Source organism: Amblyomma americanum, chromosome 11 (genome assembly GCF_052857255.1).
Source record: "Amblyomma americanum isolate KBUSLIRL-KWMA chromosome 11, ASM5285725v1, whole genome shotgun sequence".
In the NCBI taxonomy this organism is placed as follows: domain Eukaryota; kingdom Metazoa; phylum Arthropoda; class Arachnida; order Ixodida; family Ixodidae; genus Amblyomma; species Amblyomma americanum.
The window spans coordinates 66,710,326-66,737,401 of record NC_135507.1 but is presented as its reverse complement, the minus strand read 5'-3'; the positions used below and the strand labels follow the sequence as shown (position 1 = coordinate 66,737,401).

Sequence of the window (27,076 nt, the reverse complement as noted above, 5' to 3'; positions counted from 1 at the left end):
CCCTCGAGGCCCAAAGGCCCTTAACGCAGCTCACCCGGGCAGCGGCAGCCGCCAATGGGGTGCCTTACTGGGCATCCTACTTAGTGGTCGTAAGGGCGTGACCCTTCAGGTCACGACTCCCAACACCTCTCTCTATGATTAATGAAAGTGTTCTCCACCGCCATCACCTACTGTCTGCACGTGGCAGCTATTGCGACTCTGGTTGAATCAGTCGGCAGGGCCGTGCACTTTCATTGTTTGTTCCTTACAGTCACAAAAACACAACCCGCAGTGTAGACGGGGAATCAGGGCCGAACACGCCGCGGTGGCTGAGTGGTTAAATGCTTTGGGCTAATAATTCACTGCAATGCGCAGCAGACCGTGGCGGCTGCATTTGAATGGAAATGAAACGCATATGCCCTTGTGCGCTCTGCGATGTTAGTGCAGCTTAAAGATGCCCTGGCGGTCTAAAATTATTCCGGAAGCGATGGTGGTTACATCTTCATGATCACAAATTTGTAGGCACTAGCTAAGTCTGGCGCGAGTCCTGGGTGGCCTCCAGTCGGAGGGACCTCTTGAGCTCGCGTGATGAGGGCCAGGGTCGTCGGAAGGGGTTTTCTAGCACATTAACATATTATATGGCGTTGGGTGACGTGCCTTCCGTCACCGCAATTCAGGCATGCAGTGTTGTATTCTCCGTTTCTGATTTGACATAATCGGTAGGAGCTAAGAATGGCTTTTTAGGCGTCTGAGCGTCGTGGCTTGCGCCCTGTCCAGGTCGGAGTGAGGGGCAGGTAACGTGCATCTTAACTGGCAATAAAAGTTTGTAATTTCCGCGTACGGGCGACGCGCCTCTGCGGGCGCGTCCGTTCCTGAGAGGTCTTCCGTCCCCCGGTTGGTTAAATCTACGTCTAGACGGTTGACCCCCTTTTTCCGGAGTTCCCGCGTGAGCCGGGACCCATACGAGGTGGATTTTGTGAATGTGTACTTTCACAACCGCACCTCTTTCTTTCTTTCTGCCCTCAGTCCCACCTTTATCCCTTCACTTATGGCGTGGTTCAGGTGTTGGCAGAGATGTGAGACAGATTCTGCACCGTATTGTTTCCTCAAAAACCAGTTTGCATTTCATTTTGATCAGAGCGGGGGGGGGGGGGGGGGAGGGGGGATTGGGGTAACGGTTTCCAAAGCCGGTGGCTTCGCTTTCGCGGACGTGGCTGTTGCAACGCGCGTCTTTTTTCAACCTTTCCTCGCATCTTTTAAATCTCTTCTATCTGCACGTGGCAGTGATGGTGGCTTAGCTCGAGACAGTGGGCAGGCCCGCGCATTTCCCTTTTCACCCTTCCTTTATTCGCACCAACAACGAAACAGAGCACAGTGTGGCGCAAATATTGCAGCAAAATCTGCACTAGGTTAGTCAGCGGCGCATTTCGGATGCGCTTCTGTAGTCACTACTGCACACGTGCCACTAGTTGCACCGAGCGGCCGGTGTCCGCCACTGCGCTGCACATAATAATAATAATAATAATAATAATAATAATAATTGGTTTTTTGGGGAATGGAAATGGCGCAGTATCTGTCTCATATATCTTTGGACACCTGGACCGCGCCGTAAGGGAAGGGATAAAGGAGGGAGTGAAAGAAGAAAGGAAGAATAGGTGCCGTAGTGGAGGGCTCCGGAATAATTTCGACCACCTGGGGATCTTTAACGTGCACTGACATCGCACGGCACACGGGCGCCTTAGCGTTTTTCCTCCATAAAGATGCAGCCGCCGCGGTCGGGTTCGAACCCGGGAACTCCGGATCAGTAGTCGAGCGCCCTAACCACTGAGCCACCGCGGCGGGGCCTGCACATTTCCTTAAAGTCCAATTTTCAAGCTTAAATTTCCTCTTATTCCCTGTCTTCATTCCCTCCCTACATTATCTTTTCTCTTACGGCGCGGTTCGGGTGTCCACCAAAATATGTTAGAGGGTTACAGCGCCATTTCCTTTCCTCAGGATGCAAAGAAAACTAGTGAGCCCCCGGCGTTCACCGGATTCATTTGCGTTGACAACGTTGTTGGGCCGTTTTCTTATTTACATGAACAGTAAAGGTGATTGGGCTGCATAGCTGCTCCGGATACTCATTTTCGCCGTTCATTTTAACGAAAGGAAAGGCGCACAACTGTCTTCGTGGGTAAGGGGACACTTCGAACTCGCATTGATATGCTTAGCGTTGGTGACCAACTGCATAAGCTTGCTTTGCATTCCACGCACTTGGTAGGGAGCGCGCCTTCCCTCTCCTCTTTCTTTACATTTCTTCTTTATGCCTGCTATCCTTTGTTTCCGCTGCATCAGCTGAGGTGCTTCAATATCAATGGCAGATGCCGGAGCTAGCAAAAATCTTATCCTTTCTATTTATTATTATTTTATTAAACCACTACTGCTACTGCGCGCCCTTCCCCGCAGCCCTGGCAGATTGCAGTCGATTGTTGATCGTTAGAGGTTGGTTACCCAGTGGATTTTGCGGCTTATTGCTGCAGTGCCGCTTGTCTACCACAAAGTTGTCAGCGCTAATTCATGCAGCCCACATCTCGCTCGCACTACCTCCACGTACTTCAAAGCGCGATTGAGGCGTCCACTGACCAATTGAGCCATTTATGCGCCCTTCCATTCCTCAATATCACCAGCGTCCAGGACATTGCCAACGCCAACGTCAATCATGGAATATCCTGGTTTAGCTGCGTTAATCCACATTCAGTTTTTTAGCGTGAGCTGCACTGGCCGAGGTTGAGCAGTTTCGCGTGGCTCCTGGAGCGCCGTGCTGCGCATGCGCGAGAAGCAGTGATGTCACACAGCGCACAGCTGGCGCGCCGGAGCCGCCGCCGTCGCGCTCGCCTCGCCAGTCTGCGCATTCTAGAGGAGTCGTCATAGCCGCGGCAGACGCACTGAGGCCGGCGCGTGCCCAGCTGCGCGCCTCCGTTATGCAGTAGCCAAGCCTGACGCTGCGCCGGAGCCGCTTGATATCGCCTCTCCTTTTGTACTCATGCGCAGCGGTATAAGTGGGGGTATACATATAGCGGGGCGTTTGCCGGTGTCGTGCAGCCACGGAGGAATGCGAAATAGCTGCTCAGCGGCTCAGATGCTCAGTGGTTCAGCGTAGCACATGCTCCGTATATCCTGGCATAGCAGAGCTAAACCACTGCTAATTTTTTTTCCCACGACATTCGTACCAAAATTTAGAAGCAGCCATGGAGGCTTGGGTAGCTGGTATAATCGGCGACCGCTTTGGAGGACGCGGTAGTTGCGACGCGCGTCTCCTCTTTCAATCTTGAACCACTATGAACTCTCCTATGTATGCGCGTGGCAGAGAATACGGCTCAGCACGAGCCAGTGGGCAGGCCCGCACGCTCTCCTTTTTTGTGCTACTTCAGTTGCAAGAACAACGACGCAGCCATTTGGCGTACACCGTTTCCTATGGTGTCATACGATTTCTCCTTGCATAGAAATTAGACGTGCTAGTGTAGTTTCATGCTAGCTTGCCAAAGGGATTGGAACTGACGAGACATGTGTCCAATTCTTTGGCATCCCAGACGCTTTAAACCCTTTCAAATGCGTGGTGAGACAGTAGCACGATTACTACACCATTTCATTTCCTCAAAAACCAGCTTTCTGATAAAATTATAAGCCGCAGCGGTGGCTCTTGCCTGGATTTCGTCTTCGAAGCTCGAATAACGCCGTCGGATGCATCGGCAAGTCCCTTTTTGCCTGTTTCTGCGGACTTTTCTGCGTTTTGGCTCTCGCCGGTACGCACGGCCCGCTAGGCCCACGCCAGGCCTAGCGACCCCGCTCTGACGGGGCTGTGCCGCATTATCTGAGTAGGATCTTCCTCCAACATCGGACATGGAAGTCACCGTGGAGGGGACTGACCTTAGCCCCGAAGAAGTTTCGCACCAATATGGTTGGTTCACCGTCGGTGAATCGAAACGCTCCGGTCACGAACGCCAAAGGAATAACCCCGCGGCACACAATGGAACCGATCGCGCCCAGGGACAGGGCAGCATGCGGCACTCTGCCGACTCCTCTGCGAAAAAGCTTGGCCGACGACATGCTCGACAATCGGTGGCGTCGAGCCTACCCAAGGGCCTAACCAAGGTGATATTCCGGCCATCGGGCGGCCTCCGTATACTCGAGAGCTGTGGCCAACTCGGCATCTTTCAACTCATCCGGGACGCCGCGGGCCTCACCTTGGCAGAATCATCTGAAGACTGCATGCTACTCAACTTCAAGCAACACACCATACTGGTGGCCACCCATTCCGCGGTACGAGTGGAACGCTACTTAAACATCAAGGAGCTCATCTACGGCGAGAGCAAGATCGCCATCACCTCGTATGTCGCCACGCCGGATGGCAGTGGTAAAGGAGTGATCCAAGGCGTGCGGAAACATCTATCGGACGCTGACATCCTTGCGAACCTTCAGCATCCAAGGAATCCTCCAATATGTGGAGTCCGGCGCATGGGTGCGCAGTCGCAGACGGTCCTCATTCTCTTCAACGGTGAGCGAGTTCCCCGTTGGATCAGCTTCGGTGGTGGCATGATTCGCTGCTGCCTCTACAAAAAAAAATACGAAGTGTGTTCTTTGTGCGGACAACTCGGACATCGCAGAGACGTTTGCCCAGACCCGAAAAACGCTTGCTGCCGCGGATGCGGCGTGGCCAATCCCTCTGAGACACATAGCTGCGAGCCTGAGTGTGCCTTGTGCGGTAAGGGCCATGAACTGGGCAGCAACAAATGCCGCGAAATCTACCGCATTCCATACATTGTCAGCAAACGCCGCTGGGAACAGGAACGCCAACATCTGACCCAGCATAGCCAAGAGTCGCCGCAGTCTAAAGAGCGACGCAGCCGCTCCCAAAGCAGGGGACGAACAAATCGATCCAGCTCCTTTCCACGACTGGAACCGAGAGGCCGGTCGGCCTCCAAATCCACGACTCCTTCACACCAGCCACGGAACCCCGGTTTGAACCAGGACGCCGTCGGCACGCAAAAGGTAGGCTGGACAGATAAAGCCTCCCAGAAATCTAACTCCAACCCATCTGAGCTAGCAGACCTGAAAGTGCTGGTAGGGAAATTACTTCGTGAGGTCGAGGACCTAAAGAAAGAAAATGCCGCTCTAAAACAGCAACAAATGCAGGCTGGGTCACCGCCTACGACCGATGGCGCCAATAACCCTACCCCCTCAACCTCCGCCGGAGCGGACATGCATGCTGACTCAACGCGGGCACCCCCGCCTAAGTGAAAAGCAGGCGATTCCCTGTCCGAAGGCCAAACACTAGCCGACACCATTCACAAAATTGAAGAAGCGCAAACGCAGACTAACAGCACCCTCATTCAAGTGCAGATTACAATGACTTCCATCATGGAAGAATTATGCAGACACCGGCAGGAATTAATTAACTTACGCAGCTGGCAGCAGGAAGCAGAGAGCAGGCTCCTTCCTCACAAAATTCGCAAACCCGCTTCTTCTGAAGCGGTATCCGACTAGCAACAACATGGCGCCACAACCCAATTACACCATCTGGCAGTGGAACTGCCGAGGATTTAGCCGCAAACGAGCTGTACTCCAACAATTCCTCAACAATAGGGACGGACCGGACTTAATCGCCCTACAAGAGACACAAACTAATAGCAAGCTAGCTGGGTATCAATCCTTTTCATCGGGGGTGGAACGCTTGGAGTCACGACTCTTGTCAAACGAAATATTACGGTAGTACAGCACGATACCCCAGTCAGAAATGTCACACACGTGCTAGTCGAATTAATTCCGCCTAGGAAACCCGACCACAGTCTGTTTGTGCTGAATGTCTATAGCAGCCCAAAGTTACGGAAAGCAAGCTTCGGCCTCGTCTTGTTTGCTTCTTTCTTTGTGTCGCGTCTTCTGGCTGGTTTAAAATGGCTACAATTACTAACTGAGTATATGCAGAACTGCTGGTCGGAGGGCTCCATCCCACAAATATGGAAAACGGCAGAGATCGTTCTCATCCCAAAGCCAGGGAAGGCACTCAGCCTTGAGAACCTTAGGCCGATTTCGCTCACATTTTGTGTAGGTAAGCTCATGGAGCACGTAGTTCATACCCGCCTCAACCGGTTTATGGGGGAGAACGAGCTGTACCCTCCAACCATGATTGGATTTCGACCAAAACTTTCTACGCAGGATGTAATGCTTCAGCTCAAACATCAGATTATTGAGGCAAAAACGCGGGACACCAGAATAATTCTTGGACTTGACCTGGAAAAGGCCTTTGACAATGTCAGACATGATGCGATCTTGGAGAACCTGCATGAACTCGGTGTGGGAGCCCGCACCTTCAACTATATCCGCGACTTTCTCTCAGGTAGAAAGGCGCATTTTCAAGTAGGAGGTCTCCACTCGTATGACTTCCCCCTCGGCAACAAGGGCACCCCGCAGGGATCGGTCCTATCACCATTTCTCTTCAACGTTGCAATGTTGAAACTTCCACACCAATTAGCGCAGGTTCCGCAACTCCACCACAGCCTCTATGCTGACGATATCACCTTGTGGACCGCCGAGGGCAATGATGCCGACATCGAGGAGAGACTACAGCATGCAATAGATATCGTGGGGAACTATGTAGACCCTTGGGGGCTGCGGTGCTCTCCAGACAAATCTGAATTTCTCATATTCCGCAACATCAGATCCCTTGCGCAAACCCCACCGGCCATCGAACTCAGTATTCGCGGAGTCCCCATTCCTCAAGTGCCCAAAATTAAAATCTTGGGCCTAATTCTACAAGAACACGGCTTCAATGGTGACGTAATTCGGAAGCTTCAGGGAACCTCGCAGCAAATTATGCGACTCATTCGCCGCATTAGTAACCGCCACTCGGGCTTGAAGGAAAGCAATACTCTCCGTTTAGTACAAGCCTTTGTGATAAGCCGCATAGCTTACGTATGCCCTTACCTACATCTCAAATCAGCTGAAAAAGAAAAAGTGGAGGCCATAATCAGAAAATGCGTCAAACAGGCAGTTGGGCTACCCATGCACACAGCGACTGAGAAAGTGTTAGGTCTCGGTCTTCATAACACCCTAAGCGAGATTATTGAAGCGGTAACCGTCTCGCAGTACGCACGACTATCGGCCACACCAACTGGCAGACACATTCTGTCCACACTAGGCATAACATACGAACGACAAGGCGGACCCACAACTGACCTTCCCAAACATATACGCCAGCTTCTGGTCATTCCTCCACTACCTCGAAACATGCACCCAGATTTCCACGCTGAACGTCGTACAGAAAGAGCCAAATCATTAGGCAAACGCTTTCTTAATGATACCTCTGTGGTATATGTAGATGCGGCAGATTCTTCGACTGACAAGATGGTAGCTGTGGTCACCACGGAACGTGGTACACTCATAACTGGGGTCACTATACGCACTCAGCACACACATGTTGGAGAAGAAACAGCCATCGCTCTAGCCATTGTGGGATCCTAGGCAGAAACCATTGTCAGCGACTCAAAATTTTTTTTTTTTAGGAATCTCCCCACAAGCAGCACGGATTCTGCTAAAGTATCAGCCCACGCGGCGCATTCGCCTAATCTGGACGCCTGCTCATGCTTCCCTTGCTGGTAATGAGGCGGCTCATAACCTAGCTCGAGAACTGTCCCGCCGAGCTGGGTCGTGCAGCCCACCCGCCCTATACTCTGGCAAGGACAGGTTGTTTTCTTACAGAGAAATCCTGCAGCACTACAGGCTTGCAAGACTCAGATTCCCCCCATCAGATAAAACGCTCTCCAAGCAACAGGCCAAAGCCTGGCGTAAACTTCAAGCTAACACCTATCCAAATCCCCAATTGTGTAGCTTCTATTCGGAAGGACTCTACTCAAACAAATGCAAAAATTGTGATGCGAAAGCCGATCTAAATTATATGATCTGGAACTGCCCGCAGTCCCTACCCGCGAGTCACTTCATTACCGACTCGGCTCATTGGGAGGCTCTATTGCTCAGCCCCGACCCGGGGATACAGATCAAGCTGAAGACGCCGCCGCTGCCCAAGGGATAGCGGCCGCCGTTTAAGCGGGGGGTGACTTCGTGTCGCTCCTCTATATCCGCTGGAAATAAAGTTTCACAACCAACCAACCAACAGCAGCGGTGGCTGAGTGGCTAGGGCTCGGTGCACAAGAAATTGAGGCGAAACGCTAAAGGTCGTGCACGTTAAAGGTCGCCAGGTGGTGAAAATTATTCTGGAGCCCTCCACTATGGCGTCTGTTCTTTCCTATCTTCTTTCACTCTCTCCTTTAACCCTTCCCTTACGGCGCGGTTCAGTTGTCCACCAATATGTGAGACAGATATTGCGGCATCTCCTTTCCAAAAAACCAAGTTTGAATTTTCCAACAAAGGTTTCAATAACAATTCTTTTAACCGCTTATGGGTATATTCTTCAAAACGGCAGAATTCGGGTCTCACGTTAAGGCAAAATCCCCAATGTGAACGTTACTACTAAGTGAGGCTTCAGTCGTCCCTTGCCTTAAGGAACACATGAAGCTTTCCGCGGACCACAGTAACCTGTGGTTACGGCAGAGACGGTCGGCGTTGTTCGTCCATGTAGCGTAAGCTACTAGACAAAATCGAGGAAACGCGCGCTACTCTGAGTGTAGGATCGCCTTCGGCATTAGCCGTACGCCCGAACAATTTTCATCAGTACATAAGTTCCACTCAGATTACGGCTTCACACAGCCCGGAGGCGTCGTTAAGACGGAGGCGTCGCTCCGCGCGCTCGCAGAGGTAACACGACGAGATTAGAGTACGCAGGAGCACTAATTAAGCGAGAAAAAAAAAATTCTCCACCAACAGTACCTCAGTTTTCAAATTGAGGAGATTAACTGCGTAATCTTCAAGTGGCTACTTTGATGTGCTCAGCAAATATGGAGAAGACAAACTCCAAACATCCGCGTTTGTTTCCTTTCCGGAAACGTCACATCTCTTCTTAGGCACAGAAATGGCCATCTAACTCACAGAGTTTGCACTGCTATTGTGATTTACAGCCACCTTCGCTATTTCCGGTATATTTCCTTGTTATATCTGTTGATAAATTTAATAAACGTGTGCATCAGAACGCAGCGAATCTTTGGGCACCATCCGGAACCTTCCGTGACAAACGGCTCGGCCGTAATTGCTCTCTCAAGGTCTCGGATTGCACTGTTTGCTGAAGGAAAGGACTTCGGTGCAAATTCCACGCATATTTTGGGCTTCATCTGTATTGGTAATTTGGTAATTTTATATATATGGCGCTCCAGGCGGGGTCCCAGTTCGATGGGCGCTTACTGGGACATATATAATGAATAGAAAGTAGAGATATAAAATTGAAGCGCTACGCGCCTACTATTGCTTTGTAGTATAGTGTTATCACGTGGGAGCTGTTTAGGTAAATTCGACCTTCATTGCAGACATACACGTCCTTGACAAACGTAAGTAGTAAGAGCTGCCGCTCTTAAATGTATTACGGGTATGCGTACAGTTTTCAGATGTTAGCGTCTTAGCTTTTGTGCACTTTGCGCAAGAACTCACCTTTACAGCTGAATAAGCGCTCGTTGTGGGTGTGGTCAGCGTATTTATCGATAACTAGTTTGGTTGTTAAATTGCTTAGAGGAATAAGTGCAAGCTGTAATTCATTCCAGTTTTTGAGATTCGCTCTCTATACTGCCGCGCTTAGTGCTATTATCCAGCCGTGCTATAACCCCGTTCCACAGCTGGTGGTATAACAATGAATCTGGGATATTAGCAGAAAGAGGCCTCGAGGTTTGTCAGGGCGTTTTATGTGTTTGGATATTTTATCAACGGAGTTAACGGAGCTATCTGCAGTTTACGAAAAGCAACATGAACCCTACGGGATTTCCGACTCATTTTATTCCTAATGGTAGGGGAAATATTCTGAGAGTGGAATGATGAAATCTCCACGCTATGAATTATAATTCGAGTGTAAATCAATTAATCTAAGCGCCAGCGTAATCCATCCAAACGAACGGCACGAAAAATGCCAGCGCCAACCAATGCATGCTCTGCGAAGCATGGAAGACTTGTCGAAAAAGAATACATGATTAAACACTTCGACGCGCTATTGTAACCATTGATATATTTGTTAATTTCAGCATGGCCTCACTGACAATGAAGGGGAAATGCAAGACCGCCTTCAGGAAGTCACAGTTGAAGCCTGCAGAGGTGCGCCAACATTTCCGCGTGCTAAACTAAAGTTCACGAGAGGAGAGAGGTAGGCGCGAAGACCTGGAAACTAAATTTTTAAAAACATATCGTTCAGTTCCAACAAAATCTCATTAAAATTTTCTTGCTGGAGGCGTTTTCTGAAGCGGCGTCATTTGACATGTTAGGCACCCCTAAAATTTATAAGAGCCCCTTGTAGAGCCCCCTTAAACTTACCCTTTGCTTCCATTTGAGGAACAGATTTCAACATAGGGTGGGCGAAATGCGGCACGCAAAGCTCAGGTACCCAATAGCAGACCCGCCCTTAAACCCATTTTTGATGCTTAATTTTAACGCCAGAAGAGTAATGAAGAAATGCGCGACGATCTTGAAAGCCTTCTGATTTCACACGACCTGGAGTCGCTGTTCTTCCTGAAACGCGGCTCACGATGCCATCACAAATCAGTTGTTTCAACTCATCAGTAGGAAATATCTGGTGACAACCGCACTTCCAGAGTAGGTGGTGACGAAGTTGAGGTAAAGGCAGGCAAAGAAGGCGCACTGGTAGGTCACCATATTAAGACTGAAATAGTATCGGGAGTTATCTGTCTTTTCTAGCTCAGTTGTTATTCGCGCCGAATGCTGTGCTCTCACCTGAGTACTGGAAACCCTATCGGGCTATTTGATCCAATATAGCGACGGTTATAGCCACATAATGTGCGGCGATATTATATCTACCAAATCTGAATGGGTGGTTGCTCTGTGCTCAACCACCATGGAGCAACTCGAATACATTGCTTAAGTTGCTTTTTGCTATAAGGTCAACCGCGCTGTTTGGAGATCTAAGCGTGCTTCAGCACGTGCTGGTTCAGACTTCACAAATTTTTATTTTCTACCATATATACAATTCAGGTTTAAGGTTTATATTTTATACGGCAGATCTGTTGTAGAAGCGTACTGTTTTAAACCCAATTCAGCAACTAGACATTGAGAATTCACGAAAACCCGATCATGAAAGCGTGTTGGACCTGCTTGAGCTCAAGTACGACTCTATTTCCAAGATTGCAGAGATGGCTATGGAACCTTGCAAGAATTGTGATTGAAATTCAAGTGTACGGGACATGATTAATTTAGCTGGCTTGTTCCACTCAAATATAAGAAAAGAAATAAACAGGGTAACGGAGTCCCTCGATATTACGCGAGATCACCCTGTTAATACCCCGCATGAAGCGCTTGCCCAGGCCAAACACTCAAGCTTATGATATTCTGGCGGCCCTTCAGGCTTAGTTGCGTTAAAAAATAAATCCTCGCTGTCATTTTTAAATGCCACGATGCAGAACATTTTAACAACAGACCCTAAAATCTTCGGATCCATGCGTCACAAAAACAAAACACCCGTTGAATAATATACAGCAAACCTTCATGATTCTTAGTGATTAATTCGGCATAGCGACTGCCTTCAGCGGCCGATTCGGTCCTGTATTCTTACGTAATAGTACCTTTTCCCGTTCTCGAATTTCTAACTCTGTGCTATAATAAGGAGGGTATTTCCGGCCCCAATACAGATGAGCAGAAAAAAAGTCCTCTCGGCAGGTGGATATCGCAAGCGCCTTCCTGTTCTGATACGCCGAGTGGTTCGCTGTAATCTGTTTCTTATCCTTACTGAAACTGTGAAGAAAGAAGTTGCAAATAAGTAAAAAAGGCTAAGGTGACACGTGTTTACCAATCGGGTGATAAGCATTATGTGAAAAAGAAGTTTGCAGTGGCTTAGCTCGGCTATGACAGGATATACGTAGCGAAAGCTGGGGCATAGCTTGATTAGCCTTGGTTAATCTTGATTGCAAGTCCAGGTTAGTCTGGTTTTCTGGCTAGTTGTTGTCACGTGGTTTGTCACGCTGTTGTTCACGTGACCAGTGACGTGGTTGGTCACGTGGTGGGATGCGAGCACGGTGGGAATGTGATCATGGCGAAACTACGAGTTCGGGGCCAATGTAGCTTTCGCTACAAAACTACAGGCAAATTTCACTTCTGTGTGCTACCAGTAAGTTCACTGGGCATTTCTTTTTCAAGCAAATAATTCCGTTCCTAAGAAGGCAGCATCTTTTTCTGTGAAGCTAGCGTGCGTTTCGACAAGTTCTATTGACAGTGACACAACTAATTCATTTTAAAAATGAAGTTACGATGACACTTTTTCAATGATTAAAAAAAATCGTTCTGTCTGGTATCTCAATGCAACCTCGTATTAAAATTGCGCTGTAGCGAGGCCCACCCAGTCTCGCCACTCCATGGTACGCTCACCACGTTGTAGTCTTTGCGCCGCCCACGCAGCGGTATAGCCAGCCCCTCCCCCTATGCTGCTCGACTGCGGGCGGGGCAATGCCATATGGCGCGTGTCCCACGGGGTGACGGAATTTGATTGACATCCCTGTGCGCTCTCGACAAGCGCGTGGTTTTGAAATGGCACAAATAATGGCCGAAATTTGTTGAGCTCCGCGTTTTTCTAAATTTGAAAAAACTGATGTGGCTAATACTTAAGACCGGCTACAAAATACCAAGTTACATTCAGGCGCACATCGATAATGGTTAGAATGTTACATATTAGAATTTACTCAACCGCTTTACTCAACCGCTTTACTCAACCGCTTTACTCACCACGTTTCGTTCGCCAACTTTCTTACGTCAGCCAACGTTTCATTGCCTTGACAGGGATAGGCAACAGTCTAGACGGTAAAGGTGGCAGGCACGTAACCGCGAAACAGGGTTCGGGATTGCGATCGTGTTACATAAAAACAGTTGCATAAGAACAGTGAACAGCTCGACAGTACCCGGAGCGGAATTCTCTGTGTTGATCATCGAAGCGGATTTTGCTGCCGATATTGTACGCAGTGCTATATTACTATCTTAGTCTATCATTAGCTGCCATGGCAATGATCACGCCACTGCTAAGTGAAGCCGGAATCCGTTCGCTGTTGAAAATAAGTGTTTCCGAGAGATGGCGGCTTGATGCCAGGCTGCTACCTATTAGTCTGGTTCATGCAAATTTTAGTCTTGTCCCGCTTGCAGGGTAATTCACTGCCGAGTCCAACCACGCTCCTTTACGCAGGCTTTTTTCGCAAAAAGTAAAAAATAAAACTCACTGCCTACCTTTTTTACTGGGCCTTCCTCTTGTTGGAATATTAATAGGTCACATTAACCAATCAAGGCGTTTGTACCAAGATGCTTACCGCTCCTCTGCCAGTTCCTGAATTCGTTTCACTCGCCTGAATATGGTTTTAGACTTTGTATTTTCAGCCTTCTCTGTTGACTCAATGTCAACTATTAAAGTGGGAAGTCTGCACATTATGGCCGCGCTTACGACTACAGTTGCCCGTGCACAGTTAAGAGAGCGACATTTGTTAAATGCGAAGCCGGTGGAGCTTGAACTGTGTTTTGTACGAGAGGCAAAAGAGTTGGAGTTGGGAAGAAGCTGGGGGCGGGAGGTATTGTGCAACCAAGCTACATTCTCAGATCCTGTTTCGCTACACTGATGAAATACATCGGGAGCAGGGGAAGTACAATGAATGCAAATAGCAAGGTTTAGAACGATAAACAACGTCCGCCGAAACCACATATACTGAACAATACAATACCCTCAAGCGTATTTACCCTGACGGAGATTCTGCAGTCGTTATGTGTAAGCGAAGTCCAATGATAACGACCTCTATATCCAAAACACAAAAATGGCATTAACAAAATAAACTTTTCTACATGCAAAAGGAGCAGTACGACTAACCTTAAGAATCCGGTTTTATACCATATGATCACCCCAGGCGCCTAATGAACTAACTCAGCGTATTTGAATGCGAACAACGGCGAGCAAGCAAAATGTTTAGCTACTCATTTTGAGCGAAATGTACTGGCTAAATTACGTTGCATCTTTTCACACTCCCTACAGCTGTACCACTATAATACTTACACGGAAACAAGAAAACAGAGTGGCAGTTGAATAAAGTTGTACTAAGGGGTTCTCATAGCGCACATAGGAGGCCCCATTTCATTCGGTAGAAAGTGAGAGCTTGTAGTTGCCAATTTAACGAGAGTACTTTATATATGCAAGACTCTAATTGAAAAAGGAATACGTTGGCGGCACAAAGTCAAGCACTATTTTTAAAAACAGTGTCCTCTTCAAGGAAATAACGATTGCCATAATCTAACATTCAAAATTGTCAATTCTTGTAGCTCAACGTAAGTGCCATTTCCTTAATGCTGCGTCTCAAGTAAAATGATGCTTTTCCAATAGCTTTGAGTTATTATCGTGTTTTTTTGTCCTGGCGCTCTGCGTACTGGGTTTTTGAACTGAGCGACGCAGAGATTATAAAAGCACCAGTTCTGAATTTATTGTTCCCTATTGCAGCAATATTGCCCCATCCTTGGACGACATCAGAAGACTGGTGAATAATGTTACATAAATTGTGGGTCAACCAATATTGTTTGACTTTATCGCTTATTAACAGAGGCATTGAGCTTTAATGTCATATTTTAAAATTGCTGCTTCTTCAGCCGTAGGAGTGGTTTTAATTCTGTAAATGAAATTACAAAAGCTGCTGTAGCTACAGAAATTTCATCTTTATAGTGCTTCTATCGAGAACGCACAACATTACCCACCAGCACAGGTCTCTAAAACGTCAATGTTACTTTTACTGTTGTGCTTCCAATCTGCTTTTACTGTTGTGCGGGCTTAGTTTAAGTAGAAAAGGTATTGTAATTTGACAGGTGAGACGTCTACTGGGGGTGTGGACGTTCCTGTGCACGCACAACTTCACCCTGGTTTCCCCAGAGGCGCAGGAGAAGGCCGAACTTTGTGGCGCTACCTTGCGGAGGTTCCTAGTGTTACGAATTTCGCCAAGTAACTCGAATAGCAGCCAATGGCCTAACTGCATAGGCAAGAAAGACGTTATTCAAATTTTGGTAAGCAACCTACTAAGTATCTTGATTCACTACTTCTAAAATATCTCCAGCACTGGTGTTTTTATGTCGCAAAATTCATGTTTATATTTCAAAAAAAGATTTATATAAAATGTTTTGAAGCTGCGTTGGAACCTCCAGTACAGACCTCCTGAAATTACATGTATTTTACAGAGAGTGACCGTGACGTGTTGTCTCTAATACTCTTAGCCTGTATGAAGAGCTGTTGTCAGGAACCTGATAAAAAGTAATCCCCATTGTTTAATAAAAATTGCAAAAGCATGTATTTTCGCTTTCAACACTAATTTTAACGCAAAATGGTCACCGTACATGTTATAAAACCAAGCAGTAACAAGGTAAAACCAAAGAAGTAACAAAACATTTACTCTGATGTAATCTTTTAGCGCACTTGCGTCATCTTGCGTCATTTACATCTGAAATAACATCGAGCGATGTCAATAATTATAGTCGTAAATTAAATGCGCGAATGTATGAGTACGAGATGTAGCGTGGATGAGTCATTGGCATATCGCAAATTCGGGAAATTGTGCTACGCAAGAAGTCGTGAGGCTCGCCTGAAGAAGTTTTGCGCGTAAAGCAAATGCTGGGCCATCCTTAGGAACGTTTCCATCTGGGCAGGGCTTGGTTCGTGCTGCCATTTTTCACCGGGAGTCACTTGCCATATCTTCTTGAGTACTTTCTTCCGACTAGTGTTCGCCTCTTGAATTTCGCAAAAAAAATCCTAAGCGCCCACTTTCTGGCCTGTTTCAATCAGCACCAACAGTGCTGTATGTGTCACGTCCATAGTCACCAAACATTTAAGATTGGTCTCTTGTGAACGTGCTGTAAATCGGCTTTCAATAGCTCCTAACCAAGAAACAGAAAGGACCCGGAGCAATGCCGTCGCACAAATATGTAAAAAATATATTTTATTGCATTATGGCGGTTATTGTAGTTCGGAGGTTCTTGTGGCTTACCATAGACAATGAATGTAGCTAACGAAATTAGGCTGCACTTGGCTAGCGTCACATCAGCTGCTTCAGCTTTTTATAGGCTGCGTTTTTATGCGCAATGAGTGTAATTTTCCGACGCACATCAAGAACACTGAAACATGCGCACTGCTTGAGTTTTATTTCTCTACTTTTTGAGTATCGAAAACTATAGCATTGAAGGTTTTTACAAGCGCATTGCAGCGGTTCGTGTACTTAGCTTTGTGATCGGGAATAGATATATAAGATATGCTTTCGCTGAGAATAGACACATTATCAAAAACGTGCGAACAAACGTCATTATTCTTCTAATTCAGCTGATTTGACATCATTGCAAGTTTCTAAACGCTCTGTGTTAAAGAAAAACGGGACGGGCCTTGTTAACAGAAAAAGCCAATTTTCAACAAATAACCTGAGCACTCGGAAACACAATATATCTAGGCTCCCATGATCTATGCATACCCAACAACTCTAGGCAAATTTATTTTTGAACGAGGAAGTGTTTATGAACGCAATTTTTTCAGGTATTGTAACATTTCACTTTAACAATCAATATTTCCGCAGATCGCCGGTCGGCAGGCTATCAATTGTTTGCTAAGTACCCTATTGCTATCGCAAACAACTTTCCCTATTGGCTTTCTATGGTCTTCGTAACTGCTCATTGCAAGCGACGAAAATATTTTAAACGAAATATTTTTTTCGGCATCGAAAGAATGGAACATTGCCTTCAATATTTCTATAACAATACCTCACACTATTCGAGGATCAAAAATTTTGCCCATGATTGCTGGACATGGCTTAATGTACGCCTGCGAAGCCTGCTATACAGAAAGGCTGGCGCGCTTAACCCACTGGGAACGGGCAGATGGAAAAAAATTGCTACCGATGCAAAGAATAAATTATATCAGCACACGCTGCCGTCTCTTCTTAGAGATAAACCGAAAAAATTTTTAATCTGGTCAGCCATAACAAGGTGATAATAGAGATTATCAATGTGCGCAAAACATTAGCCGTACCACGTACACGAGAGAAACACAAGGAAAGGTTTGAGAAGAATAAAGTTGTTGTTAGTGTTGCGCTGTACTTGTGTTTCTCTCGTGTACGTGGTTCATATAATGTTTTGCGCACACCGATCATCTCTATTGTTATCATGCACCCACTAGGCCCAACAGAAGTGTATTTGACGTAACAAGCAGCACACAATATTCCTCTCGAATGAGAGGAACACTTTAATACACAGGAGTAACTTTTGCAAAGTGATCAGTGAATTTCCTTCGTGAATTTCGACCACATTGACGCCCTTTTACCTTGATTCTTGTATTTATTGCTTCTTTCCTATGGATTCGATAATTAATGACTCCTGTGACGTGTCATGCTTAATGGAAGTCGCAAAGCTTCAGCTTTCTCTGGTATCACCGGCATAAAAACGAGGTTCTTGAAAACTACAGCCCCTGTCAACAGCTTACAGCCAAAGTGGTTTGCTTCTAACCTCTTTAGTGGGCATCCCTAGCACAGCTAGTACACCACACCTTGGGATATTGAGGACGCGATGCCATTGCGTTGTCGAGAGATTACAGTTGCTGAGGATGCATAACGAGGCAAACAGGAGGCCTCAGAGGAAAACCTTTTCGTCCTTTAGTTTTGACGAGGAGTGTACACCTATTTGCTCGTCACTGATTCTTCATGAAATATATGCAGAGTCATTACAGTGCTGTTAAACACGCCAATAGTGGAAGGGGGGGAAAGTAGACATAAGTCAAGTAGTAATGTGTCAATATCCAACTATCCTCCCATTCCATTAACCACTGTATTCTCCAAACTTTCTGAGCACAATTTATTCTCACAGTCTTGCTTTTGTCGAATCTAGCAACTACTTCCGTTGTTTACAGTACGATTTTAGAAATTGTTTTTCTCTTCTAGACAAAAGTCCATTCCTTCAGTAACAACTTATTTCGCGCTTTATATGCTAAGTTCTTGTCGACTGCATTTTTTTTTAATATTGCTAAGGCATTGGACACTGTTTGGTATGGTTTAATGTTCTTCAACCTAAGTGCTCCTAATTATGAGAACCAGGTTTTAGGCTGGAAGAAATGTTTTCTTTCCAATTCTAACGAATACTTCTTTGGTAATGATCGTGACTTAACTCATTTTTTCGGCACTTCTGGTGCTACTGAAGGTTTTATGTGAGGTCCCCTCAGGTTTATAATTTATATTGTTGGCCTTCCTAACAATGTTAAACAGCGTATAATATTTTGGAGACCACTGTGTTTTATATTTTTAAATCACTGATCCCTGTGATGAAGCATGCTTACAGTCCGACTTAGAAGCAGTTTCTACATGCCACAGTGATCCGTTTGTGATGCTTATTAACAATATTAAGTGCAAACACATGCTCATTTCCAGCCGCCCTAACAATAACACCTTTCCGTGTCTTCTGAATTACACTATGTTGTCGTCAGTTTCCTCGAAGACATAACATAACACATACAAACACACAAACTCGATCACGGCCACGGTGGTCGAATTTCGATGGAGGCGAAATTCTAGAGGCCCGTGCACTGTGCGATGTCAGTGCGCGTTAAAAAACTCCAGGTAAACCCCATAAGCCATAAGCCAAGACATAATCTATCTTAGAAAAAACACGTGATCTACGTATCTAATCAGGCTAACCGCACACTCAGGCTCTTGCGCCGCCATTTCATAGCCATGAATAGCTCCGTTAAGCTTCTTTTTTTTATAAATAATTAGTGAGACCAAAACCCGAATTTGAATGCACAATTTAGTATCCTAATCATGTAACTTTTTGAAAACTTTCATGTCCATGAAATCGTGCCGTCCGTTTTATTGTTTCCAATTACTCTCGAACAGCAAGTGCTTCTACAATAAAATCAACCCTTGGTCTCCACTTCATTCTCAGCGCCGTAAATATTTTCGCCTATGACTTTACTGCAGTATTTAAACATACTAACCCTATACACAAAGATCAGTTCTTCCCTTTACCATCAGTGATATCTTCACGCATTGCTTAAAAGTGCAAAGCAGGGGTTCCTCACTGCCAAACCAACCTTGGTGTTAACTCATTTATTTCACGCGACGCAAATTACAGCAACAACCTCTACGCATTAATCCTTGCCAACACCCACATCGACAAATTCATGAAAATTCGCGCCGATATCTATATTGGAAGCTTTCAGAGGACGTATTTTACGAGAAATTGTTTGGCTAAAATTTTGATTGGAGGTCCGTCTTATCAGATAACCGCATGCGAATTTTGGACTCAGTGGGCATTAAAACGGATTAAAGACGATGTTGATGAGCATGAAAATTCGCCCTGGTTTCAAGCGGCTGTTGTGTATGACATGCATACTTTATAGATCATCAGTCAAGAGGGAAAATTCTTATTATGGCCATCAGCACCTCTACAGCGCCAGTCAAAGTGCCAAAAGAAAGTGCTGAATAATCATGATGGGCAGTCAACGCGGAATGCATATTCACTTAAATGAAGATATCTCGGAATATGGGCTCTTTAATAGAGTTCTGCCATATGAAACAGGCCAGGTATGCAGCCACTACCAAATTTAGAATGTTAACATATTATAACAGCTGCTACCAAATGCTTATTATTCCTTTCACTTCAACTAGAATATTGACAGGCAAAGATATGCATTGAGTTCCTATTTGCGTGGTCTAAACTCATTCGCGTAGAAAAATTTTCTAGTACTGCGCCTTATTTTTTTTCAACAGCATGGTCTGGAATTTTCATTCATCAATCCGTTTTGTGAAACAAGAAAATAATCAGCATCATCTTCATCAGCCTTGCTAGGCCAACTGCTGGACAAAGGTCTCTCCCATGTCCAATTAACTTGGTTGTGTTCGTTCCAGCTGCGGCCATCATATCTCATCAAGCTTCTTAATAGCATCCGCTCACCTAAGTTTTTGCCGCCCCTACTACACTTTCCTTCCCTTGGAATTCAGCCTTTTCCCCTCAAGGACGATCAGTTATTTTGCCTTCTCATCACATTTCCTGCCCAAGCCCATTTCGTCCTCTTGATTTCGACTAGGATGTCAGTAACACGTGTTTGATCCTGGCCCAATCTGCCCTCCTCCTGACTCTTAACGTTACACTATTTTTCTTTCTATATCCCGCTGCGTTGTCGTTAACTTAAGTTGCAGCCTTTTAGCGTAGTCTACACGTTTCTGCCCCGTAGGTGCGTACCGGTAAGATACAGCTGTTGTACACTTTTCAGTTAAGGGTTAGTGGTAAAGTGTCATTTATGATCTGAGAGAACCTGTCAAATGCGCTATACCTCAATTTTATTCTTCTAGTTATTTCACTCTCCGAGTCCGAATCTCTGGTCACTACCTGTCCTAAGTGGATGTACTCGCTCACTACTTCCAGCACTTCACTACTAATTAGGAGCTGTAGTTCCCTTCCGACACCCTTTTCTTGGTTTTCTGAACATTAAGTTTTATATGCATTGTACTGGGCTGGTGTCTCATTCATTGACCATGTTTTTGAGCTGATCTCCCCAGTGGCTCAGCAAATTGTCAACAGCAAAACCCCAATTACTGAGATATTCTCCATTAACTCTTATCCCTAGGTGCTCCCAGTCAACCACTCTGAATACCTCCTGCAAACAGCATTTGAATATCGTTGGCGAGAACGTGTCTCCTTGCCTGGAGCCCTTTCTTATTAGAATTTTATTTTTGACTTTGTGGAAGACGATGGTAGCTATGCACCTGCTATAGATATTGTTACGTGGTGGCCAGCCGAAAAAAGAGACGCTATGATCGATGGCAATGAGATGATTTAATGGCCGGTAGCCTAGCGCGAGCGCTCCTGCCCGCGCCACTGCACAGTTCGTCTTTTTCGTCACACTACCCGGGGCCACCGAGTGATCGTCTCGATCGGTGACAAAGAGACGCGCGAAGTGGTTACTGGCTTAAGAGGATGGTTGGACAGGAACGAGAAAGGGGTGAGGTGCTGGCCGCCACGATGAATAAGATGGCTGAATGATTCCTGGCCTTGAAGCTTCCGGGCCGCAGGTCGCCAAGAGCTGACGGTCGAGTTCCCAGGACGCGCCGAACGGCCTGGGCAGGGGATCGGTGTCTTCAGGTGTAAGCGCCATCTCGGGTCGGTGGGGTCGATAGGTCAGGTCCTTGCGTCGGGTTCAGTTCGTCGTGTTCAGTGGTCGGGGCGGGAGACGGGGCGGGGGGAACAACGGCGAGGTCGGTTCGGGTCTGAAAGGCTGGGGCACGGCCGAGCGACGCACGCCAAGAACTCACGGCTGACGGCCACGGCTGACGCAGGACGCCGAAGCTCGCCGGACCAGGATGTCGATGGTACCCCACAAGCTCCACCAAATGTTACGTGGTGGCCAGCCGAAAAAAGAGACGCTATGATCGATGGCAATGAGATGATTTAATGGCCGGTAGCCTAGCGCGAGCGCTCCTGCCCGCGCCACTGCACAGTTCGTCTTCTTCGTCACAATATCTTCAAGTACTTTTACATAGGGCTCTTAGACATCATGATTCCGCAACGCCTGCATGACTGCCGAACCTCGGGCAGAGTCTAATGCTTTCTCGTAATCTCTGAAGGAGTATATATAGGGCTGTATATAAGAGGCTGATATCCTCCTTTTATTGAAAACAAAGTATTGCTGCACATTTATATCATTATAACTGTTAGGACAGCGGCTTAGTGTGCAAATCGTTTAGCTGCGTTGACTCGGCCGAACACTCGAGGTGTCTGGAAATTCTGCACCGTGCCATATGGGCGGATACGCATTATTGCGTTGCTTATAGTAGCCCACGATACCGCGCTAAGAAGATGCACCAAGTGCGAATGAGAGTGTTGTGAATTTCCTTTGTTTTTCTCTCTCTTTTTCTTTCCTTAGAAAATCCTCACCCTCGTCTATCCCCGAAGCAAATTCACAACCTCGTTCATCCCCGAATCTGTGGCCCGAAGAGGGCCAGAGATTTGTATGGCCCATTCTTCCGTTGATTTTCTTACCCCTAAACTCGGTTAGAGTCATCATCATGAGAAGCACAAACACCAGCAGTGCAAGGGTTTGTTACCAGTCCAAGATGAGCTTCCGCGCTTCACTGAGGAAAGGAAGAAATCGGCGGAGAAAACGAATGTTGTCGCCATTTCTGCGCTGTATTTGTGTTTCCCACAGGAGTGCCACTATTGATGTTGGTAACAGTTTTTCTTTCCTTGGCTCTGCTTCGAATCCTCGAATCGCATCTTGAAACCAAGAAAACATACGGGTGGTTCCACTGAGCTTCTAACTCACGTGGCATATAGACGCAAAGGGTAAAGTGCCTCATTAAGATGTCCGAGACAGAGACGCAATGCGCCATATTAATTTTTATTTCTTTCCGCTCGCGAAAACTTGATCCACATTGCTTACGGCGCATTGAATGAAACAACCTGGCAGCGTATCACTGAAGGAATCTGCAAAAATTCACACAAAAAACTTGTTTGCGCCGATATTCCCTGGGCAATGGAGCTCAAGTGTACAAGCACAAGTGTACAGCACTGCCCGCTCATGTAAAAAAAAATTACCAGTGGCTTAGCTCAGCCATGCCAGGATATACGTAGCGTGGGCAACAATTTCGCTCTTTCTCTATTGCTATACCGCACTGGCAAACGCCCCGATATATATATATATATGTATACCCCCACTGATACCTCTGCGCATGCGCACAAAATTGATGATGGCCTAGCTCTGCTAGGCCAGGATATAGGTTGCGAAAGCGCAGCGACACCTGGTTCAGAAGAGGTAATATATGAAAGGCGCGCATTCACTACATGCGCCTTTATTCATGGTTTAACCTTAAACCGTCACGGCGTAACGGCATCTTTTAAACAAATGGGGTGTGAGTGTGGCAGCCATCCAGGAAACCAAGCTTTCCTCTGATGAGGAGACTGAAGCTGCTGTCGAGCCTTTTTTGTCAGAATTCAATGTTATCGTTAGTCACTCGAGAGGCTTATCAGGTGGGCGCATGCTATTCATGAACAACACACTCAGGATTACTGCCGTGTCGTATACCACAGATGATGCAGGGCGACTTATCTGCTGTGACCTCGCAATTTCGGGTGTACAGTGGCGAAATGTTTGTGTTTATGTCCCTGTAAAGCAGCGTGACAGAAGGCTGTTTTTTTTCATGTCAGTAGTCGACCATTTGTCCACGGATCGTAAAATTATGCTTTTGGGGGATTTCAATTGTGTTTGTAGGAATGAAGACCGAGCAGTGTTATGTAAGCGATATGACCCTACTGCCGACATGTTATCCAGCGTTTTCGGTTACTGGGTGTGGTCCATATTCTTCAGTAATCTCTGCATGGTTTCTATTGAGATTGGGTGGTACAGTCGGCGCATACTACATCCTCGATGCGAGCTGTGGAAGCAGAATAGCTGCCTGCTCTCGGATGATATCTTCAAACGTGCTGTATCTACTTGCTTGAAGGACACGTGGTCACGCTGTGATCTCTCAGTTTTGCAAAACTGGGACTTATTTAAACGAGAAACAGAAAACATTGACACTGAAGCGTCATCAAGAATCGCTTTTTGAAGAGATCACCTTTGAGAGCTCGGCCGTACTTTGCTAGAGCTACATGAGTTAGAGAGGATTAGCCCAGGCGCCTGCGTAGAAGATATTACTGCTGTAAAAGCAGAGCTTCATTAGTTTGAAACCGAAAGAAACAAAGGGGCCTTGATAAGATTTAGGACCCGTAGATTTCTGGATGACCAACCATCTCGTCGGACCCTGAGTGATGAAAGGCAGACTGCTCTAGCTAAAGAAATATTGGAAATTCAGTATGATGGACGCACATACAGGGATGGTCCTTGTATTGTTGAGGATTTTTTTCAGTATTATGGGAAGCTGTTTGGTGGTTGTGCGGGCACAATTTTGACATCAGATTGCAGTCACTTATTCGAAGCCTTGCCCCGACTTGACGATGAGCAGCGTGCTGTAGTAGGAGAGGGGGCTATCAATTTGGACGAAATTAAATCTTCCATTTCTGGCCTGACGGCTCAGAAGCGTCCTGGGCCGGACGGCAGTAGTAGAGAGTTCTATAAGCCATTTTCTACTTGACTAGCGCCTGTCTTCATGGAGGTTTTCCAGGCTTCTTACGGTGTTGGTTTTCCGCACCCACTGTCTGTTCTGGGCATTCTATATTAATTCGAAAAAGCACAGATTCAAATCGGTTGAAAACAGTCGAGTGATATCGTCCAATTTCCCTCTGCGATGTGGATTACAAACTTTTTCCAAAGGTTCTTTGTAATCGTCTGCAGCTAGTTGTCACCCACTTAACAGGCACGCATCAGGTCTGCGGTATCAGAGGCCGCATCATCCAAACCCATAATCATATTGCACGTTAAGTGGAGACAGTATCAGATGAGATCGGACACGTAGCTCAAATTCAGATTGACCTTGTCAAGGCCTTTCATAAAGTGCGTCACGATTTCCTTTTTGCGGTCTTAGGGCACGCAAATATTGGAGACGTTTTGATTATGGGCATAATATTGTGCTATAAGGTGTCCTATACAAGGCTAATTGTTAACCAAGAGCTAACCAAGACTATTCCATTGAAATTATCTGTTCGCCAAGGCTTCCATTATCGCCTTTGTTGTTTGTCCTATATCTTGAACCCCTTTGCCTCAGTGTTATTACCTGCACATCTATCCGTGGTTTCTCCCTGGTGCAGTGTGAAATTAAGATTTTAGCCTATGCAGATGATGTCGCCCTCTATTGTTCAGACAAAAAGAGTGTGCTTGAAGCATTGCATTTGAGTGAACAGTTTTGTGAGGTATCAGGTGCGGCTCTTAATCTGCATAAATCCAAGGGGTTTTGATTGGGCCATTGGGCTACAACGCCAATTAAGTCATTATGGTGGCATAAGCTGAGACTGCGGACCCCTTCACTATACCGAGGGGTTCCTCTTCACCAAATTCGCAACAGTGGCGCCTACTGGGATTCTGAGATAGTCTCCATGAAGCGACAAACCCAGGCTTGGATGGATAGGGAACTATCAGTGTTTGCTCGGGCTCAAGTCTGCAACATGTTTTTTAATTGGAAAAACTTGCCTATGTGGCCAAGAGCGCGCGGCGGCGGCTGCTCCGGCGCGCCAGCTGTGCGCCGTGTGACGTCAGTGCTCCTCGCGCATCCGCAGCACGGTTCTCCACGATACACGCGAAACTGCTCAACCTCAGACAGTGTAGCTCAGGCTACAAAAAAACTACTTGATCCGTGCTTCATAGGGAGCAAAAGGCGCCTTATGCTTTCATTGGCGATTTTCACGAAATCTATGCCACGATGCGGCGACGTCGCAAACTAATCCAAGAACAATCTGAAGTGCGCTGCAGAACTTTTTTGAAGTGCTTCATCGGCGTGCGACGCTCTTGTCATAGTCTGCCTGTATAAATATTCGCGTTTCACGGCACACTCCACACACTGCGGCAGCACAGCGATTTCGTCTACGGATAACTAGTGATACCGATAAGTGCTGCTGGTGCTGCGTAGCAAGCACCCTCGGATGTCGTCTTCTTAACGTCGTGGCAAAAAAAAAAGCTCGGTAGCACTGCTGCGCAAAGCATTCTACCTCAACGACGTGGAAAAGCCTGGAGGTGTCATTCCACTGCTTGATCACTGCTAGCAGCCGGAAGAGAAGGCAGCTTTGGGTGCACAAAGTCAAATTGACAAGCCAGTCAGAGCGTCGATGCCCGTGTTACTGTGAGAAAAATCAAATATGAAACCTAGCATTCGTTCATTAAGCGATCTCCACTTTATGTCAACTGCTATCGTTATTAGTTTACGTCATGCGCTTGTAGCCTAAAAAATGAACAAGGTTCAGTTTTTATTACATGCACCTGAAACCGATGTAACGTCGCGGTTTTCCTCATTGGTGGCTTTATAGCTGTTATACAATAAGAAAGTCCACACATTAGTTAATCCTAACTGGTTTACGAGAGTCTATTAGCGCAATCTAATTTCTTTCTCGTGGCCTAGAATCACTACCGGCAAAATTCCGAATCTCCTGTTGCCTAGAATAATCCATCGAATATCTAGATTAAGTCGCAGTCACACACAGAACGATTACTGATAGAATTTCTGCTATTAAACACAACGCTCTCCACGCGCCTGTAATCTGCATACTTACAGAAGAGAAAGGATGGACAGATGCAGTTGAGTCTTGTAAAACTGAGCTGAAATCATGGTGCCTGAACAGGAGACCTGAAGTGCGCCACACAGTATAAAAACATAGATTGGTCAGGCTGATGTCTACGATTTAATAAATGGGAGGTGCTTATTTGGAAAGCAAATCAGATAGAGCAATGTCAAAGAAACGAATTTAGTTTGAAATAATTTTTGTTTGGGCCACCGAGTAATCACGAAATCATGTCGTGCGTACATTTTTCATTTTGTGATGTGAGAACCACACTTCTTTCGTCAATATGCCCGTGCATCTGGTAAGGTATATATAAAATGTTAGTGTGGAATTTGCAATTTCAGCTCTTCATACATTATGCAACACAAAACAGGATTTTACGGACGCGACTAAGCGCGAAGACGTAGATATTATTTTTGCTTTGCTGTATATTCATAAATAATGTAGTTTCGCTTTAGCTATCGGACCATGAGATCAAACTTCAACACAATACCCTGCTTCTAACTGCGCTCAAAAGTGAGGAAATAGTAAGTGGAACTTAGAAATCGATTTTTGAGAAATGAAAATAACTGCATTCTAAAAACGCCACTTGCAAAAAATATGCGTTAAGAGGCGTTTCTATCTCCCCATGAAAAAACTATCTTCTTGGTTCAAGTGAGAAATTATCAGCTATCTTTTGATAAAAATGCTGGCCTTCATTTTGCTTCGCACTTGATACTTTGCTGTTGATAGAAATGCAGCTCATGCATAAAGCGGCTGCGCATTGCATATTAGGAGAATTTTGAAA

General features: G+C 46.2%; 1 long non-coding RNA gene across 1 annotated transcript in view; it reads right to left on the bottom strand.

Moving 5' to 3' along the window:
* LOC144110320 (uncharacterized) overlaps positions 1-26,381 on the bottom strand; it is a 95,958-nt gene extending 69,577 nt beyond the window's left edge. The window contains exon 1 of the long non-coding RNA XR_013309805.1: positions 26,281-26,381. This is a non-coding gene — a long non-coding RNA (uncharacterized LOC144110320). The remainder of the gene's footprint in view (positions 1-26,280) is intronic.
* Between the last annotated feature and the right edge of the window lie 695 nt (positions 26,382-27,076).